We start from the raw sequence: 19519 nt of genomic DNA on the forward strand, positions 1-19519 counted from the left end.
CTTGTACCAAAAATTAAAAATTACTGCATTTAAGAAAGACATTTATGTAAGAATGCTTGAATGTATTTGATCATTCCTTGGAAATCATAAAAAGTTCAGGAAACCTGTTTGCTTTGCATCCATTATACTATGAGACTGAAGAGGGTTTTGTCTCCTAATTTTATCTCTGCAACTTTAATACGAGTCAAAAAAAGTTCATTTCTGTCCTTGCTCCACCTGGCAGGCATTTGCAGTGTGGCGCAGAAAGATGGGTGGGGAAGAAAGTTATTCTTGCTGCTCCGTTGCCTCATATGGAAGTTCAGCAGTCAGCCCAACCCTTGTTGACATCTAATGATGTTTGAATGGTCTGCACAACCATTGAGAGATCACAGGATGACCAAAAGGGAAGAGGAGCACTAGCTGCAGCTGTAAGTCTGTTCTAACTTGTGTTAGCAGGTCGCTGTTCTTTAGGAGCCCTGGTTAAGTGAAGCCCACTCTTCAGGGGGTGTGTGGGGGGGGATTGTTTCCTTCTAATATCGAGCTCAACATGCTTAACCACTAAACTCATCAGATACTGTGAAGTCTTCTAGTCCCTGGCAGTTTCTTCATGCTGGAGAAAATACACAGGAGTGTCTTTTGATAAGCAAGCATGGCAAGCAGAAATCACAGGTGTCAGAAATAGGATAGTAACATCTGCTCCAAAGTAGTGGTGGTTTCTTGACTTTCATGAAATAATGATAGATAGATCGTGGCCATTGAACAGTGGTTTGCCACTGATTTCAGTGTAGTTAGGATTTAATCCAGTAAATTCCTGAAATGGCACAATTTCAGTGGTATGTCCTGTTAGCACTGCATCTTGTACCAAAACCAAAGTTCATCTCTATCAAGAGACTGATAGAATATTTGATTATGTCCATAAAGTTTTAGATCTGCCTATAATGGACATTCAACCAGTGGGTTGAGTTAACATAATTTCTTCACAGGTGAACAGAAGGAAAGTAGGAAGACTGGAAATTTCTCTTGTGTAATAGTGAATTATGATACGGAAAAAGCTGAAAACCACTGGCTTACCAGGTCATCTTGAATTACGCACTGTTGTGCTGTGTGCGCTAGAGGAATAGTGACAGTCACATCTTCCTTTCACCAGATGTTCTGCTCCTTCAGAGCAGAGATACACAACTAATGTCAACATTTGGTACTTCTGAGGAAGGAGGATGAGAATAAGGCAGAAAAAAGGAGTGGAAGTTAAAAGCCAGGATACAGTGACTTGCTAAAGCAAATTTAGGGCTGCGTGTTTGTGCCCTTGCTGGAGATTTCGGCATTCCCTCACTTAATTTAATCTGTTATTTCACCACACTGAAGGGGCAGGAATTTCTGGCAGTGAAGGGTTTGCCTTAATTGGTTTGCCTTTTTATCATTATTATTTGTGAAAGTGATACCATAAACTGATCATTACTACTACTAGTGCTAGATTTAAGCAGGATGGGGAATTTGGTAGGTCTTTCTGACTTGGGCAAGGATTTCTAGTTAATCCAGTTAGCCTTGGAAGCCAATAGTTGTCTTACAGGCTAGTGCTATGGGTTGTCTAAATGGGGCTGTTCTGCTAGCTGTCAGTGCTAGCATCAGCTCTGTCATCCTTCCGTTCAATGCCTTTACCTTTTTGTGTGTCAAAATCTCACTGAGATAGGAAGATTTATAGCAGGTACATTTCTGAGGTGGGAAGGAAAGCAAGGTAGGTAGGAAAAGGGGAACAGAGCAACCAAGCTAGTAAAGAAAGAACGTGAACAAAAACCTTTTGTAGAAGGGGAATGGGGAATGCAGCCCATTTCCAACTTGCTCGCTTTCCTGTACTGGGAGCTCATTCGCACGAGTTCATCTCTGCAGTTTGTGAAAGACAAAAAGAAACTGCACCAACCAGCATGAATTCATTCTTCCTTCTTGTGTTGGCAGTTTTTCATTCAGTGGAAATGACAGTAGTTTTGCTGAAGCAAAGAATCCTTTCCCTGTAATGAAAACGGCTCATTGCCGTACTAATGGCAGGTATAGTCTCACTTTGGGGAGAAAAGGCAGAAATACTTGTACTGTCTTTCAAATTACTACTGTTGCTCATGCAGACTCTTGATTGTGCTGATTGCACGTCTTCCTCTTAAAACAGTTTAAATGGTTGATTTAAGATGTTAGTCCTTAACATTTTTTATTTCATGTTTAAAGATGTAAAACCAGTTGGCTCTAGTTTTTTAAAAAGCTGAATTTGCTTTGTCCTAACTAGTTGTCAGAATGGCTGCGTTAGACATAGGGCTTGTTCACCTTTCTCTTCCTTCTGGCTTAGAACATTTCAAATGGTCAAAATACGAAGGTGGCATCCAGGTAGGTACAGTCGTCTTGAGTGTGAGCTGTAAATATGTTCACACTAAGTAAGGAAAAGCCGAAGTGCCAGAGTTCATACTAGGCTGAAACGAGAAGTTTTGAGTACTGCGAGGTTTTATGGCATGGCTTGGATTTCCTGCAAGGGCAGGCGCACCGGTGGAAGTTGTCCATTAGGGGTCACTGAAGCTCCGCCAGTGAAGGAGTCTGTTACCTGTCCTGCTGGACTAGCGATTGCTTCTTGCCGCTTCCTGCGGAACAAACGTCTCTTTTGCCAAAACTCCTGCTGCTTTCCCAAAGCAGTAACTTAAAGTATAATAATGGTGAATAGCTGTGGGCACTGCAAAGGTAGCCAAAGAAATGCACGAGTGTGTTGTGTTGATACAAGGAAGGACGTACTGAAGGATTAAAAATAGACACTTCTCTTTCTGTATGTGAAGCTGTGTTTGCTTAAGTATCTTTTCTGACAGAAAGGATATTTTTAGCTAACTTCCAGTCATCTGTATGATAGGTGTAATTTGTTTAGTTGTATTTCTTGGGGATCCCCTTTGAGTTATTCAAAAGTCATTAAGTATACAGATGGACCTTCTTCATTTCCTAATAAATGAATCAAAATGTAAAAAAACCTCAGTGTGGTTTATTACTGGTGTTTCTATCAGGACTCATAATATCTTAGAATTGCCCCTAAAATCTGTTCTTTGTACTATTACTTGATTAGGTGGTCTTGAGTTAAATTATTTTTCCTTCCAACTCTGGCCAAAATATACATAAACTATCTCTGATTAAGGGTATTTTTCCTTAAAATTGTAAAGGTCAAATTTTCATTTTAATTCTAAGTACTTCAGAGGTCCAATTCTATACATTATTCTTCAAGGATGCTATTCTATCACAGAGGATTACAAGGTCAATGCTCTTAAAACAAAATTTTATGTTGGTCTGGGTAAGTGCCAGCCCTTGCAAAAGAATCCCGCTTCCTGTAGATCCTAACAAGTAGTTATGAAACATTTAGTTTTTATTTTATTTATAATTTTAAATTTTTATCTCCTGAAGACAATTTTTGTCTCTTAGAAAGGAGAAATCTTGTTTGGTATTGGCCATGACTTTTGTTGTTATGAGGGAATGAAGATGCTTTTTTAGATTAAAATTGTTACATTTTCCTCTAACCCAGAGTTCCTTATCCCGTTCTCTAAAGCCCTCTCATGTTGCATTCAAGGGTTATAAAATCTACCACACGTATCTCAACGTGTTAGTACACGCAATCCTACAGACACCTTTCCTAGCTGGCATAAAACTGTGAATCCCTAAAAGCTGGCTAGTACTGAAGAAAGCAGTCAGTTTTCTTTCTCGGGGACAGTGATGCAAATTCACAGTAGCTGTGTAAACACAAGCTTTATGGAATTGTCCACACTTGCATGAAAAGTGGGAGGGAAGGCAGCAGGGCAAGCAAAATGTGTTACCTGCCAAATTATGAAATGACTTACTTTATGCTACAGGTTTCTGATCGTAGTCACTTCTCCTTGGCGGAGGCTGCAGCTGCCCCTAATGGCTTTTCTAGTGGCGTGTCAGGAGGGGGACAAAATCCAAAGAGTTCTGATAACTACTGGGAGAAAGAGGAGACCAAAACATCCATCTGCAGCCAGTGATGACCTCTGCATAAGGGCATGGCTTTGTTTGCTCCAACGCGGTTTTGATTTTTAAGAACAGAGAAGTGGAAGGAGCTGCTCGGGCCTCTTTAACTTAATCCCCCATGATTATAGGCAAACACAACATGAAGGCTTTTTCCCCACTGCCATCCTATAATAGACAAGGATTAAAAGAAAATAGTTTTTTCCCCTGCTGGGTAGGAAATCTTGATGGTAAATTTCTGCTGTCCCTGAGCTGATGAATCGTAATAGCGCAATGGATTTGTCTTCCGAGAATTGGTCTGATTGCTTGCATTTTTTTTTACACCCATGTGGATTATTGATATCTTTATTATACTGTGGTAGTAAGTTCTACAGCATAACTGTACACTATGGGGAAAAGTGCTCCCCTTTATTTTGAACCTATGATCTGCTAATTCATTTCATCCCCCAGCATTCTCTTACCAGAAGAAACAGTTGAACAGTTGTTTCATTTTTACCTTTGCTATGCTTCCCATAATTTTAAGATCCTTTATCAAACGTTTCCATCAGTTGTATCCTTTGCGGGCTTGACAAGTCCTAATATCTTCAATTGTTCCTGTTATCAAAGCCATTTCATACCTTGAAACATCCTTACAGCCCTCCTCTGTACATTTTTTCTATTACCATCTTTTTTCAAGAAGGCCAGCACTGCATTCAAAAATGTCGTTTCAGCATAGGTTTACACAATAGCTTTTTATCATTTAATCAGTAGTTTATCCAGAAGATGATGTTTTCTTTTATCCCATGGCATCTTAGTATCTCTAAGAGCCTTCGGTGAGGGATGTGGTTGAATGGCTTTTGTAAATCCAGGTAGATGAGATCAAGTGGATCTCCTTTTTCACGCGGTCTATGATGGCTGGATAGCACAGATGATATTAGATCCCCAATGTTATTTTTCTGTGTGTCTTCTATTCTTTGATTACAGTATCTACCAACAGTACCTACCTTACTTACAATAAGGTAGATATCTTACAGCATCTACCAGCTACCCCATATCGATGTCAGTCTGATGTCCTTTAGAGAACTCTCTTCAGTGGAATGTGCGTGGGAGGACAGACAAGATGGGTAGTTTTTGCACTAGACGTGTATAGTCACCACTCTAAGGAAAGCACAGGTGGGTTGCACTATTTCTGTCAGCTTAAGAGCAGATTTAAAGCAGTGAAAATCTCCATGTTGACACATTTAAAAGTTTAGACTTGGTTATGTTTAACTTGCACCACTGGTATTATTCTGGATACAAATCTGTACCGAAATAACTCACCTTCACAGGTTCCTGTGAACTCTGTGCATCCAGACAAGGATTACTCAAAATGGCAATAAAATAAATCTTGGTTGAAATCATTTTGTTATTCTCAAAATCTTGTTATGGGCAAAAATGGTGACATACCTTATATGCAAAACCAAGAATTTATTGTTGGTCTAATTGAAATCTTAGTAGACTTAAATAAAATGCAATAAACAGTTACTACAATTAGTCCAGTTACTAAATTTCACAGTCCCAATTATCTAATTAAATGAATACTTCTCACTTTAAAAAAAAAAAATCAGTTTAAATTGTTGTAGAGAAACACACGAGCACACGCATGCACCCTGGGTGGAGTTCCTCCTTGTCTTTGTCAGGAGGAATACGATGTTGGTGACTTCTTCATCACTCTAGGTTCCATTTGGGGCTACTTCATGTTTGCTGGCACTCTTGTACACTTTATTCTTTCTTCACTGGTCAACAAGTACATTACACCCGCATTTATGATATACAGTGCATTTTACATGTGTTGGATACTTGGGTTTTGTTCTCTGTAACTCCTAAAACTGGCTTTGCCCAGCTCCAAATTGTGCATATCTTTAATTGACCATGGGTGAGTACTTGCATCTTTAGTGTTATCCTGAACGCCCTCTTATCAACCCAGGTCTGCATTTGTCTAAATCGCATCCAGTGTCCCCACTTTGGAGGCCTTTGCTGCCATACCTTGCCTCTATTCCTATGTAATTACAGTGGCCACTCTATGTTTGAGTCCTAAATACATCCTTCTATGTAGAATAACCAACTGCCACTACTATCTCTACAAAAATTATTATATCACATGATTAAAATAAACAAAAGTACACAGAATGGGTAGTAGCTGTCTGATCACTAGAAAAAAAATAAAAAGGTTGTTACAGCTAAGCAAGCTAACCAAGGTTTCTAGTCAGGCCGGGACAAGTTCAGCCGAAGAGGAGAACCAGAAAACTACTCTAAGAAGTCAAACATCAGATTAAAGAGACATCACTTACAACAAAAATATTAGCAAAAAAAAATATTGTTTTCTATAGATAGGTGTAGGTTCTTGCAAGGCATCACCAAATTAAAACAGGAGAAAGTTGTGTATACTTACGCATGCTGTGGATGCCATGTCAATCTTAACAAGTAATGCGATCCAAAATGAGCAGATCTGCCAAACTGAACTGGTGCTGGGAATCTGCATGGACGTTGCTAGGGAAGGGATTGCTTTGGGCTTGCTCTGGTCTAGTCCCAGCCACGGACTGCCAATAGCAGTCAGAATTTGTTACCTTGCTCCTGAAGATCATCTGGTTTAGTTTCCTCTAGGAGAAATCCACTTCATTTTCTCCAACGCAATTCTGCGATGTGAACTGAAGTGCAGTAAGAAGGGATGATCCTGATTGGAATTAAAATACTAGTGTAGGTGTGTCTTGTATGGGATCAAAACCATGGTGATTAAAGCTCTTAAGGGGCATTTTTTATTTACTGGAGCATCTTCTAGTAGCGAAGGAGGAAAGTAAGAAATTAGGACTGGAACCAGGAAACTAAACAAAACAAGTTAAATGTGAGAGGAATATGAGGTTGCATAGTAAATGCACTCAACCAACCAGTGAGATATTTCTGCAAGTGCCATGATGAGATATGAAATGTAGCTGTAAGAGACCAGGGTCATCTACACTTTAATTAGATCAAGCTGAAAAATGCAAAAGCTCTGTCCACAAGCCTGGAAAAGCATACACTCATGGTTCAATGGGAGGAAAAAAAATGCAAAGTAACAATGTTGAAAGACGAGCGCACTTCAAACTGAATCTCATTCTGCTAACTCCGGTCCATATTTGTAATGTCTTGATCTCTTTCGCTGCAGTTGGGGCAAGGGATACTAGGCTATACAAAATGCCAGCTAACATCTTCAATTACAAAAGGCAGGGAGAAAAACAAGAGCTGATTCTGTGGTGAAACCATCCACTCAAGATTCTTTTCAATGCAAAAGTAATAACTGCACGCTATTAACTGTAACTGTAAACCTAAGCTCATATAATATTGTGTTTATTCCCACTGAGTGGGTTCCTGTGAGTCTGATCTTTCGCATCTTCTTAATCCCTGCACATGCTACTTTATGCATTTTCCTTTCTAATACTCTGCTTTGCTACCTGCTGTGTGTGTGCCACATGCAATTTTTGTAAGCATGTGGGGTTATCTTTTTAGCAGTAGCTAGCACCAGCTGGCATTTGCATGCTACCCTTATTCAATTCAATTCCCGACTGTCCACAGGGCAGTAATTGCAGTTTCAGGAAGCTAAGGTTAATGAGTAAATTGGGTTTTATGTCTTCCTGGGTCATAAGATACTGACAGGTAAAATGTATTTGGATAGGATACATTTAAATCATTGCAATTGTGCGAGGCTGTGCTAGCAGCTCATAAAGAAAGTTTAGGTGTCTGCTGAAATTGGAAATGTTGTTGATAATGGAACCCAAAGGAGGATGGAGGAGAGCTATCCTGACCAGTTAAACTTTTTTCCCGGTAAATGGCAACAGCATGCAATTAGGTCAGTGAGAAAAAGAGAATTTCAGGTTTTCTGCAATAAGATCAGCTTTTGCTATGCATTGCAGAAGTCTAAGTAAGCATCATAAGTAAATATCAGTGTTTGAGAGACAAAAGGCTTAAAAGAGGGTTTTGTCTCATGTAGGAGTCCAAATGAAAATTAGACATTTGTCTCCAGGTGCCTGCCTATCTCTGAAGAGGTCAGAAAGCAGTCCCTGGAGTACATCAGTTATCAGCTTGATCAACAGGCATCAGGGTTGATTAATTGAATCAGCCATCCAATTCTAATCTGCCACCATCTAGAAACTGAATTCCCATTGAATTAATATGGGGCTTTTTTGTATGTTTCAGTTTTTCAAAAAACTTTAGCAAGTCAGTGGTTCCAGAGAAAGTCTAATTTGTCCCAGCTCTGCCATGAGAAAGGAGGAGGAGGTTATGCTGCTGTAATGGCTTTCTGAAAGCGGTATGCTTTTTAATAAAGCATTAAGGTTCCCATTTTCCTATATGGCAAAAGATAAGAGTAACTAAAATGAATAGGTGGGAGAATGCAAATGTGAGTAGGGATGTGGGGCAGTCAAACCTCGCATCTCAAATGTCGCACGCCAAGTAGTAATTGAACTGACAGTCGAATCTGCCCTGTGTCGCTTGGGGCATTCAGTGACTTGTGCTTCCCGTCTTTCTTTACATCCCCTCAGTCTCCTGTGAGGGGCTTCAGCGAAGGCTGACCGCAGGGAGCTGGACCTGTTTCCTTCCTCCTCTGGCACGTTGCACACTAGACACATCTGGTCAGCCTCATCTTTGATCTCCCTTAAAAGCTCTTCATTGGAAAGTATGTCTCAGCCATGGCTAGCACATTGACCTCTCTCCCGAGCACATGACCCATCATGTCCCCTTCTTTCTCATTTAACTCTGTACAAGGCTGTGTTAGCGAGGGCCCAGAAGCTCGGTAACCACTTATCTGTGCTTTAACTGCTCAGCGTGCTTGGCCACTGTTGCTTCAGGCAAGAGAATTAGAGGAGTATTTGAGGAGAAAACAAAAGAGGAAATGGAGAATGGATGGGAGTATATCACAAATAGACTGAATTTAGATGAGGGAGTAGAAGTGGGGAAGCAAAGGAAGAAGACATGGGACTAATCAAGTAAATATTAATGAGGTACTGGAAGAAGAAATTGTGCTCGTTAGTATTAAACCTGTATTGTCAACCTGTCAGAGTTAGTGGGGGTGATGCCTACCTTCTCAGCACTAGCTGAGCTGAGCTCCTGGTGTGCCCAGACGAACCATCAAAGCAGCCTCTTGCCAGTCAGAACGGGGTTAGCTGAGCATCGTACGGGCTGCACACAGGCACCCCCCAGGCAGCCCCGCTGAGCGAGCAGGGCTCAGACCCTCGGGCCAGCATCCAAGGAGCCATAGTATGAAAGTCTCATGCACGTTTCATACCTACAGGACAGGACTGACAGGAGCCTCCAGAGCACTATTGCAATGGGAGCAGAAGAATTAGAAGGGATGGAGAAGAAGGAAGAAAGAAGCAGACATACTGAAATGGAAGAGAGAAACTGGAACAAATGTTGATAATATTAAAAGCGCAGTCTAGATCTTGCCAACAAAATTGTTAGCATATGAGTGGAAGCATCTTTCAACTAGAATCCAACTGTATGTACTTTGTTTTTTCCTAAAATATATGTAGGGCTACTTTTGTGGTGGCACAGGAAACTAGCCCTCTGCTTTTGTTAAAACTGTGCCAATAACAGCAGCAAAACCTCTTTTTCTAGCATTGTGTTGTGATTTAACACAGCAGGCAGCTAAACACCACAGAGCCGTTCGCTCACTCCCCTCCCCACAGTGGGATGGGGGAGAGAATCAGGAAAAAAAAGAGTAAAATTCATGGGTTGAGATAAAGACAGTTTAATAGGACAGAAAAGGAAGGGATACTAACAGTAATAATAAGAGTAATAATAATGATAAAAGAATATACAAAGCAAGTGATGCACAATGCAAGTGCTCACCACCCACTGACCGATGCCCAGCCAGTTCCTGAGCAGCGGTCGCTGCCCCCCAGCCAGCTTTCCCCCAGTTTATGTACTGAGCATGACGTCACGTGGTATGGAATGTCCCTTTGGCCAGTTTGGGTCAGCTGTCCTGGCTGTGCCCCCTCCCAGCTTCTCTTTGGCAGGGCATGAGAAGCTGTAAAGTCCTTGACCAGTGTAAGCACTGCTTAGCAACAACTAAAACATCAGTGTGTTATCGACGTTATTCTCATCCTAAATCCAAAGCACAGCACTGTACCACGTACTTGGAAGAAAATTAACTCTATCCCAGCTGAAACCAGGACACATTGCAATATTTAACTTGACATGCCATCTGATGCACAAGACAGCAGAACCAAAAGGGAGATGGATTAATGTAGGTAAGTATTTTCTGCATTGGATAAATCTACTTAATGCCATTACATTATACCTTCTTATTCCTCCCCTGTGGATTCACAAGCACCTAAGCATATGTCAAATAGTTTGAAAATGTTGCTGGCAATCAAAAGGGCAGTGTTCTTGACCGTTCACCTGTGGCAGAGCCATAATTAAGGAATTTCTCAAATTCTGAATTGGAATCATGAGTGCATTTTATTCTATTTGTTTATATTTTATGGTAGCACAACACAACAAAGTCCTATCTTGGCCTTTCTTTGCCCTCACACCCTTTTTTTTTAATTTCCAAATAATATTGCCTATATTCCACAGTTCTTCTCTTGGCATATGGTCAGATGAGGGTGCGCTCTCCTAATGACTAGTAGTTATTTTTTAACAATACTAATATTTCCATAACCAAGACGGATGTTTCTAAGGGAATGACTACATGAGTGCTTGCAGCTGTGTTCAAAACGTAGTACAGCCAAAGACTGTCATGAGTGTATGTTACACACCCAAAATTCAGTTCCGAACAGTGTTAGGGCTGTATTTTAAGAGCTCATTTTAGTTCTTAGGCCTCTCCATGAAAATCTAAATTCTTGATGTTGCAGGATTAGTCAATGGCAAAACCCACCTGGAAGATTATTTTTTCTCCCACTCAAACATTGGGTGGAGATAGGGGTTCACATCCTTACTCTCTAACTATTCTCTGTTCCTGGCCAAAGCAGAATTGGTTGGGATTGCGATCCTGAGCCTGTTTAAATAACAGAATAAGGGTTCCGGTTTTCTCATTATAGACACGAATTTTGGATCTGAGGTTCTGGTGTCTCCATAGCTCTTTCCTAGGCTCTATGTGATTATATTAGCTCATGGCTCTAGTCCTGAAGAGAGTGTAATGTCATCCTCACATTTCAAAGGTTAATCTCTTCTCATTAGCAATAAGAGGTCACATCACGTGGCTAAAAAAATAGTAACATACATCTGAATTTCCTACCCACGTGAGCAGTGGAAAAATGAACAGGAGTGGGAAGGAGTCATCACATCATATACTTAACTCATCTAAATCTGGATGCTTAAATTAGATTCCTCCACCAAGTGGAGTCAGGAAGAGTCATCTCTTTCACTGTTAGGAAAGTCAAGAGAGATTAGGCTCCTAATTTATGTATCAAAATATTTGATTGTATTTGATTATGTATCAAATACCTTAAAAAGGTGCTGTGAATATCTCGCCTTCTTCCCAGCCTCTCAACTTCTTAAGCTGCTAACTTACTGATCCTGCTGAACTTTCAGAAGTACACCAGAACACCTGGGGCTCTAGACCAACAAGAAACAACAAAGAAGCTTGAAGAAAGCTGAGAAGAAAAAATTTTCAGAAAAAAATCCGGAGCTGAAGAGGAGGAGCCGCAGATGTGTGTCGCAGCCCCAACAGTAGCTGCTGCGTTTGGAGCTAAACTCTCAGCCTGTGTGAACTGTGAGACCTTAACGAGCAAAACCGGCCATGAACTTAAATATTCGGGCTGAAAGACTGAAGAAGGTCATGTTTTGAAGGCCTAACTACAGACAATCTGATTGTGATGGGAGTAACAATGTATTTCTAGGAGGCGAAGGTGTCACTCCAGCAGAGCCAGGTAGGCAGTAGCTGTCATGGGAAGGGCCACCAAGCCCACGGCCCTCGCAAGCAGGTGCCCAGCATTCCCTGTGGGGCTGTAAGGGCCCCACTGCTGCGACAGCCTCCCTGCCATTGGCTTCAGCAGCCCAAAGGTTGCAGAAACCTTTAATCTGAATCTAGCTAGATGAAAGCCACTGCAGGTATACCTAGCCATGCCGTAATGGCAACTTTGATTACAGTGTAGGTATCTTCGAAAATAGAATATCTTGAGAACCAAGGTCAGGATATGATTATAAGAATTACAGGCTTTCCTAAAAGCGCTGAGGAAAATAAAAACACAAACAAACTGAAAAACCCATTGATTCTTCTATTTTAATCCTGATGACCAGCTACGTCAAAACGATCTGCCAGGAGCCATTGCAGCCAAATCCACAATAAAGGAAACACCACGTCAATCGACAGCAGACATCAGAAACCTTCCCAGAGGAGAGAAGAGGTAAGGAATGTAGAACTGGCCTTGTCACTTCTCTTTTGGCAAATAACTAGCTCTCAAAAACCCTAATTAAGTTTCTGTCTTTAAAATGTGATTTCCATTTGCTCCCTAAGGTTTAAAAATAGTGAAAAGATTTCAGCAATTGATGACACTCTCAGTTGTACTAAATTAGAGTGTAGAGGAATTAGAAGTTGCTGCTGTTCGTTTCATGTAGCGATGGTCTCTCTTTTTCTTCTTGCCTTTGCACCAGGACGCTGTTCCCCATCACCGCCCTCCCGGGCAGCAACCTCATGCCAGAGAGGCACATCACCCGCCAGTGGTGCGCGATGTTCAGAGTAAGTTTTCTGTCACTTTTGGATTCACGTAGCCTTTGGAGCCCTTTGTTCAGGTTTACCCACAGGCCTGCACCTCCAGTCTTTCCTCACGTACACAGTCTTGTGAAAGTGGGAACAATTTTGCCTTTATGAGTGTTTTTGACAACAGCTTAACTTTACTGGCTGCGATGGAAATCCTCTGGGTTTGCACTGCTGTGAACTGAACTGGGCTCAGGGGATCCATGTGTGTGGGTTATAGACTGCTTAATTGCATGTGGGCAATGTTGTCCTCTGACTCAGAAATATCTTTGCCTTGGGAAAAAATCATGTCCCCCAAAAAAGTTCTTGTCTTTCTCCATTCACAGACATCATCTCTTTAATGTTGCCCTACATTTGTCTTAACACAATTTATTGGATAAATGGCAAAAAAGACTATTAGATGTTTCCACTGGAGGCTGTGAATGATAAACACACATGTTTTACTACTGTACAGTAACTGGACATGATTGTGATTGAATACTCCCTAATTCAAAAGCATCTCACCTGCTCTCGGTATGACGACAATAATAACATAGCTCTGTGCTGTGATTCTGGCACAGTTTCAGCTCTTCCACAGAACTTAAATCATGATCATATATTCCAGTTGGCTTAGGCTTCAGGCTTTGAAAGCTCAATGTGAGCAATGAAGAGAAAGCAATTTGATTAGCTGGTGGAGCTGTCTAGAAGGCACCTTCATTATAAAGGAGGTAAAAAAAGTAATAAAACTATACAAAATGGATTAAAGGTATAAGAATAATAGCATCAAACAGCATAACAAAGAAAAATGTCTGCATTCAACTGAAATTAATATTTAATAGATGGCACAGTGATGTCCATGGCTTTATATTCTTCTATTTTAATGATCTTTACCACAGCTTGAGGTCCTTTGTCTTGTCCCCTTCTACTGACATCAGCTGGAAGAGACAGAGATTAAAACAAGGGTAATTTCCCCATGGTCATTGCTTGGCACTATTTCTGCTTTGCTCAGCCATTAACTGAAGTTTAAAGGATGAAGTACTGTCACTCAAACTGATTCTTCCCTCCACCCTTTCTTACCAGGGTTAACCACTCAGCCAGTCACCAAGGAAACGTGTGGCTCCCATGCCCATTTTACTGCCACCCTACCACCTCATATTGGGAACATCACCATAATCTCATTAGGAGGTTGAATTTGCCATTGAAGCTTGAATTCCCATAACAGGAGGGGAGTGGACTAATGCAATTAAGCAAATTAGCGTTTTGAGCCATTGCATGATATGTGTCTAATACCATGAGCAAAGACTAGGTAGTTTTGTTCCTCTGTTAAAAAAAAAAATCAACAAAAACAATACCCCAGTCCTCTCCCCACGTTATGTTCAGGGAAATACTGTAGTCCTCTCTCAGCTGTAAAGGTCTTTACAAATGGGAAGATAATTGTTCACTTGACCAAAAACCTGAATTGTTTCCCCCTTTTTTTCCCAATACTCCCATCCCAGTGGTTCTGATTATTTTTATCTGTGTAACACTTATACATCTAAAGGTAAAGTAGATAAAAACAAAACCTCAGGGATTTTAAATAATAACTAAATTCTGCTAATCCAGTAGCCTGGTGTCATCATTTTGTTTTGCTCCTCTCTTATGGTATGTGGCAGTGGTTACCAGATCAGAACAAAACTCCTGTTGGTTTCAAATCTGTTTTGATGTGAAGTGTTTCTTAAGTGCTATGACTAACTATTTTAAAATATGCCAAATTTTCTGGAGGTAATTCTGGCATATTCAGTAATTCTCTAGAAATGCAGATTACTAAACTAAGGCACAGCTTTTCTGCCTTTTGTTGCTGGGTTTGGAGGCTAATCCAGTTCCCTCCTCCCTCCCTCAGCCTGCCAAGTAAACAAAGCAGCAAGAGCGGACTGTAGCAAGAATCAGGAACCATAAATCTTTGAATAATATCCTGGCACGTGAGTTTCAAAGGCAGCGTATTTCTCTGGGATCCCAGGGGAGGAAGGGAGGGAGGGAGGGGAGCAGTGGTACCCTCCTACAGATAATGCTGCCGTCTCCATCACAGCTTTTCTTCCTGGGGAGGTGGAAGATGGAACGACACAGAGAGGATCTAGAAGCCTCTTATGTGTATCAATTACCAAGGAGGTTATGCCGCTGGCTGCTTGCTTGTCTTCAACTTCGAACGAGAAAGGCAGGAATAATGAATGTATTTTAGTAGATGTTATTGTGCTACCACTCATCTTCTCCTGAATAAACCCCAGCCTGCCACTGGGCAATACAGTCAGAAGGAGTGAGAACATGGGTTATTACTAAATAAGGGCATTGGTTATACGCTCCACTTTATATAATACATGGTCCCTGTCCTAAGCTGCTTACAAAATAGATATACATTATGTAGGCAGTATACATAGTCCCAAAGGATAGTGTAATCTTAGCATTTTTGCCTGAAAATGCAAGTAACTTCAAGACTGAGTCAGTACTGAGAATATCTGTCACAAACTTGAAAATAGAATATAGTGCAGATAATGCTGCGGTTATTTGAAAAGCATCACGAAGCTAAGTATTTCAGTGGTCACAAACTCCCAAAACGTCAGAGCTGAGCTGGTACTGAAGAGAAATCAAAGTGTGCTGAAACAGAAAATACAGGACTGAGGCTCACAAACAAAGTGAGCTCTGCACTGTGACGGCGATAGCCATACAGTTTGGATTAAAGTATTTTATTATTTATGGTATCAGATTAGATAAGGACAGAAAAAAAAAAGAATTAATGTTTTAAAATATCTTTTTCCCTCCTGATACCATTACAAGATAGAACCAGGGGACGAATTATTTCCCCGTGTAAGTTCTTACATAACATTGCTATAAAGTAGTCATGTTTTGCCTATCTGTTTTTTTCCTTTTATCATGTTTGGATTTAAATGTAGCCTTAATCCTGCATATCCTGCTTTGAAAAGCTTAGATCTGTAATGTATTGTATAGCAGTCTTTAAAAGGCTTTGCTCTCTAGTATGTGGTAGCCTTGAGTTAACAGTATAGATTTCAATTCTTAAGCTTATACTTGATAGTTTTGCTTGGCTAATATTCTTCATTTAAAACAATGTAAAATTTCAAATATGCATACTAATTGAGACAAATAAAACCCAGCAAAAACATACCATTACTTAATATCACTTATTAGATAAAACACGCAGTAGCAACACAGATATATGGGCAAATTCACCAAGATACCAAAGAATACAAAATAAAGCACACCATCTAGTAATGCTCAGTTTACAGCTTATATTTTCCTATAAATTTTTCCCAACAGCTTATATTTTCCTATGACTTTTTCCCATATTCAGAAGAACATTACCAAGCAATTGAGACACAGCCTGTGAATCTGGCTTCTAGCTTTCGAGCTGATCTCTGAGATTGCAGGAGTGTTACGGTGAGACCAATATTATACGAAGTGAGAGCAGCAGGGCTCGAGTCTGAGCCTTCGTGGTTGTAGCAGTGGCTCCCCCAAAAGTGTGAGACACCAGAGGAAACTCCGGACTCGTTGCAGGGAGCAGCACTGTTGCAGGCAATTAGCTTGGAAGCAGGGAAGCAAGTACTGGCTTATCTCGACAGTGACCACTGAAGAGTTACCTGCACTCTTGTCCTGAACCTGACCGTAGTCTGTATAATCACAGCAATTAGCCAGAAGAGCATTTAATAACTTAGCAGAACTGTAACCTAGTTTCTCCCAGTGTATCCCATGCATGATACAAGAACGGATACATATACCATACTTCCTGGTCTTTAACTAATTTCACATCAAGCTATGATTCTTGAAAGGCAAGAACCATAAATGTGACATTTTTAGCACAAAAGAAGAGATTTTGTATCTACCATGAAATGCAACTTTATTTGGAGGGCTGTGACCGCTGTCCCCGCGGCGGATGGATGTTACTTGCTCTGGAGGAGGTAAGGTAGGAGAGCACTGCCAGGCACCCGTGACTGGGTTTTCCTGGTCACCTTGTTTCATCCCACACAGGAGTAATGAGTTCACTGAGTAGCAGTTATCCTTTCCCCTCGCCTTCCCTGTTCTCTTTTTGATAGTGTATTTCGTAGTGCTGTGAGTTTCCATCACAGAAGTGTTTCAACAGGTAGTTTACAAAGCCCACCTCTACTATAGATCAGGCATAAAATACATAGGAAAATGCAGCTTTGCAGCTGCATCTCTGCCTTGACCCACTGCCAGACTTAAACATAATGGTTTCAAACTCTGCGGGCCTACAGTATCTTTCTTACCCCTGGTCATATTTTATGCTTGGAAAGAAGCAGGAAGCGTGGGTAAACCCACGAAGATGGGAGGACAAGACCTTAAAAATTATGCTGCAGGCAAGAAGGATTTGAAGAGAGGAGTAACGTGGCCCAAAGGGCAAAGGAGATTTTGATACTCTGAATGAGCAGGAGTTAGACGAGAAGAGAAAGCAGGAGATGGAGATAAACAAAGGCACGGGCATGCTTCAGGGGAAGAGTAGTAAAGGAAGAGAAACTTAATGCCAAAAGTGAACCTGCTTTTTTGTATTCTGGGTGTTGATTTCTTTCATGCAGCCACATCAGCACAAGAGGTGTTCACCTAGGCTGCAGGATTCATTCATACCTTTTTAATTTCTTCGGGAGTTTTTTAAAATAGTACATGACTTTGCCTCCTGAGACGATGAACTCTTTCTTTGAATGGAAAAAGGATGGTATACAGAATCTAAAATTAAAGCAACTAAAGAGAGCTTTAAAGTTACAAACGATAATAAGCTTAAAAATCATTAGTGACAAGTGCCAATCTAATAGATGTTAAAGATCTTTCTTGCGCTTCAGTGGAGAACAGAATTGTTATAAAAACTGATGCACATCTCTGGAGTGTGGCAATGCAGGTTCTTAGTACACAGGTCCAAAAGACAAGAGGACACAACCTGTTGTGTAGCATGCAGAGGCACTGCCGGATCCGAAGCCATTACTGTTGACAGACAGCAAGAAGGATGAGTCAGGTGTGAATTCTTCTTCATTCAAGTGATGGCTGTCATACCATAATGCTTTACATCATTGTTCACTGCTTATTGCTAAAGGGAAGTGCCCCAATTTTAATATCAGCACTTTGCCTGAATAAATCCCACATGCCTGGGTTTTGGGAGAAACAACATTGATTCATGTAGAAAAGGTGACTAACAGTAAAGCAGAAAGGGGGGGCGGGGAGATAAAAATAATGGACCCTTATTGCTCCTTTTGCAGGAAAGGCTCTATTTATGATGCAAATGATACAAAATTAATGCATCTGTGGCAGTGAATTAAAAATGAGAGGTGGCACAAACATAAACTTGCTGTTGTTAAAATGAAACTACCACGCTCCTCATGAACTGCCGCCTTACGCTGGCACTCCTTGGAGAAAAAGCTGCTTACCCTCGGAGGGGTGAATGGCTTCTGCACCAGTGAACACAGAAAGCAGAGGTACAGCCTCATGCAACAAAGGCCTGTGGCGTGTGGGGTGGATTTGTGGGAGGGAGGCACTGCCAGCAGGCATTGTCCACGGCCATGGTGTCTCACAGGGCCTCCGCCAGCCCCTTCCTCCTCCCTGCCCTCCGTCGCCCAGTTCCTCTTTGTCCACTTGGAAAGGGCATGTGAGAGATGGGAAGAGAGGGAGGTACAAGGCACTGCCAGGCTGCACTGGGGCAGTTTTCCAAATATACTGTAATGGGAAGTATGTCCTATACCTAGACGTATTTTATTTATTGTTGTAAGGTAATTTGATTTGTAAGCTTGCTTCTCTTTCTCCTCGTCCAGAGTCTTTTCCCTTTTCCCCCAAATTCTCCACTTTGCTGTGTGATGGTAGATTTACAGAAATCTAGGTGTGCAATATGGCTTATAATCCAATCCTGGTTGTCTGTAATGTGTGCCAAAACAGGCTCAGCACAGATCTTTATAAAACGACAAAAGGTCGATCCAGTTCTCATCTCCGAGTTGTTCTCAGCACCCACAGTTACGGTGCCCATTAGCTGGGGTTTTAGATGCTGCTGACCAACATAGTTTCTTATTTTTAACCCACAGAGTAGTTCCTTTCCAAAGCAAACTAAAGTTATGTTCTTAACTATTGAAATCTTTCTTGACCATCCTGATAAAATGACAACACTAAAGAGGTTCCCGTGATAATGGACTGATCATTTTGGGTCCTACAAACTCTCTGAGGTTCTCTATGGTCTTTCTATGGTTTTCCTTTAAAAATACCATTTTTACTATGACTGATTCTCCTCCATTCCATATTTACTCCTGTAATTTTTCTAAACTTCATTTTAGATTTATTAGCTTACTTTTTCTTATTGCTGCTAAGCTCTGATGCAGAGTATATGTTTTAGCTGATATTTTTAAAATCCTGTACAGTTCCCTCTCGTACAAAACAGGAGAAGGAAGGCTGATCCATGTTCTGTGTCTTACCACTACATTTTCTACTCTATCATACATTTCTCTCTCACTTCCCTTAATTTAGCTAATTCTAAACTTTTAGAAATCTCTCTTTGTCATATTTAATTAATGCATAAATGAAGGATGCTGTGGGGTTAAAAGCACAGAAATCAGTTTGCATTGCTGTTTTCAGATACCACCAACCTGGAATCAGGAGTCAGGGCATGTGTTTTGAGGTCCTACCTAATGAAATGGCCAGAACTTGCCATAAACAATTTATGAATTGAGAATTATTCATAACAATTACATTGGAAATAACTGAAACAAGTAATGACTTTTGGAAAACCATAAATGGATCTTTAGCATTTTGCAAACATACAAAAGCTAAATATGCTGAATACGTTTTAGAAATAATTATTCACTCATGTCTAGTCCCCAGTCTTGCATGGGTCTAAATTTAATTTAC

The sequence above is a fragment of the Aptenodytes patagonicus genome, chromosome 2 (assembly GCF_965638725.1).
Source record: "Aptenodytes patagonicus chromosome 2, bAptPat1.pri.cur, whole genome shotgun sequence".
NCBI classification, from domain to species: domain Eukaryota; kingdom Metazoa; phylum Chordata; class Aves; order Sphenisciformes; family Spheniscidae; genus Aptenodytes; species Aptenodytes patagonicus.